This window comes from Lontra canadensis, unplaced genomic scaffold (assembly GCF_010015895.1).
Source record: "Lontra canadensis isolate GAN:19392208 unplaced genomic scaffold, GSC_riverotter_1.0 scaffold76, whole genome shotgun sequence".
Lineage (NCBI taxonomy): Eukaryota > Metazoa > Chordata > Mammalia > Carnivora > Mustelidae > Lontra > Lontra canadensis.
The window spans coordinates 6464784-6467118 of record NW_022631070.1 but is presented as its reverse complement, the minus strand read 5'-3'; positions in this window follow the sequence as shown (position 1 = coordinate 6467118).

The window sequence follows — 2335 nt, the reverse complement described above, 5'->3', positions numbered from 1 at the left end:
GTGGCTCAGTGGGTTAAAGCCTCTGCCTTCGGCTCGGGTCATGGTCCCAGGGTCCTGGGATAGAGCCCCGAGTCAGACTCTCTGCTCAGCGGGGAGCCTGCTTCTTTTCCTCTCTCTGCCTGCCTCTCTGCCTACCTGTGATCTCTGTCTGTCAAATAAATAAATAAAATCTTTGAAAAAAAAAAAAGTGATTGGAGAGTCAGCGAACTCTCCAGGCAAATGAGAGCCAGAAAAGGGTATTTTACAAAACTATCTTGCCCCTAAAATGTCATCAAATGTTTTATTTTGCCCAGCATCCCTTCGCTCTTTGTTTCTTTTGAAAATTATCGGCCCTCCCACCCCACCCCGCCCCTGACCAAGGGCATCCAAGTTTACTCACACAGAATGGGCATGATCCAGACTGATGATAAGTTTTTCCCTTTCACGGTGCAGGAGTGAGAGCATGATTTTAGAAATTCGATATACTTGAGTTTACTAGGGACACTGCATCTCCTGGGAGAATGGGTGCTGGAGTTCATGTAGCATCGAGGTGCTGGGGACGTCTTTGGCATGATTTGGAGAGGAACCCAAAGGAAGTGAACTCAGCAGCTGGGCTAGAGGCCATGCTGCTGTCCCTGCTGGATCCACTCAGCCCAGGGCCCCCAGATTACAGCCAACACATTGTCTTCATTGTTCCCAAGTTTGAGTGATGTCTCTGTGACTTGGACTGTAAAAACAATGGGGGAAAAAGCTTGGTCTTCTTTTTATTCCTATTTCTATAAGAAAACTTGTAAATTTTATAATGTCTTTAAGTTCAAGGAAAAATATAGGTCTGTTGAGTTCAGTATTTACACTATGGAAGTTTATTTTGAAACCACACATTTAATGGCATGTATGGTGCCAAGAATCAAGACAAGGAGTCATAAAAGAAGTATTTGAAGGAATAGTTGGAGAAACGATACTTATGTGATATATTTATTAAAATAGTGAATATTCATTATCTCTGAATATTGTGCAACTTCCAGGGAAGTGTACTTTTTATTTTAAAGTAGCCCAAGTAGGTCAAGCAATGTATAATCTTCAGTTATTCTCCTAATCAAAGATAAAAAAAAAATTTTTTTTTAAGTTTTCTTTAGGGGAAAATTGGAAATTTCATGACCTGGTTATGTTTTAGAGTTGGAGTGGAAAATGCGAACTACAGGGGAAAGATTTATGATATTTAAAACTCGGACTGGACATATTGTCACACACCTTCCAATCTCCCTGATTTTCCCCATCGCTAGGGGTGGGCAGAAATTTGGGCAGAAGGCAGGTATTCTGATGGAGCTCAGGCTTGAAAAACAAAGGGAAGAAAAATGAGACAAGCAGTCACTTCACTATTTTAGGGAATTAAAATGTATTTCATCTTTTCCATTGTCTCAGAAGCAGCCTGGATTGATGCTTTACATAAACTTTCTCCTTTCCCAATAATTCACGCCCCTCTGAGGATATGTCTCAAAGCTGGGCTAATATTGGTATTACTGGGATGTGACTGACAGTGATTAGGTCACATGGAGAGTGAACGTTGAGGGTCAGTTCCTCTCTGGAACACGCCACGGTTTTTTTTTTTTTCTTCTCATTCCAGCCTAGTCTACCACATGGGTTTATCTTGTCATGGAAAAGAATTAATTTTCCTTTCTTATCTTGGACTAAATCTATTTTCTGGAGGACTTAACCCACATCAGGTTAGTTAGCCCTGAAATAAATTATTCCATCTGGTAAAATTAATAGATACCAGATGAAAAGGAAAAAAGAGTTACTGCAGTTGGTAGAAAATTACCCTGCTTATTGGTATGAGAAGTAACGTGGTACATGATTGAGACACACACACACACACACACGTCATTGACTTGTTACATCTGATCTTAACCAAAAGGCCAAGCTATGATTCACTGGCTCCTTGATTCCTTTAAATATGAGTATCATAATAACTATAGGACTACTTTAATATTTACCTGTCATTTCTGCTTACCGATAAATTCCCATTAAAAAGTGAGGATTTACAAATTAAATATGAAACAAATTTTCTGCTACATAAAGATCGTAACTCTCCTATACCCATACTTTTAGAAGAATCAGAAGGATGGAAATAAAAATATTTTGAAACTACTAAGGATAAAGGGAGTCGAACTAGGTGGACCAGTTCGTTTGAGCCAAAACTGTCACTCAAGCTATGAGACAGAGAGGCTCAACCTTCACGCACGCAGGCCTTTCTAAGAAACACGGGGGATCTCCAGGGATTCTCACTGTGGAAAGGACAGATAATCTTGCTGCACGCTTTCCACCCCAGGGCAGGACTGTCAGCTTTGCAGATACA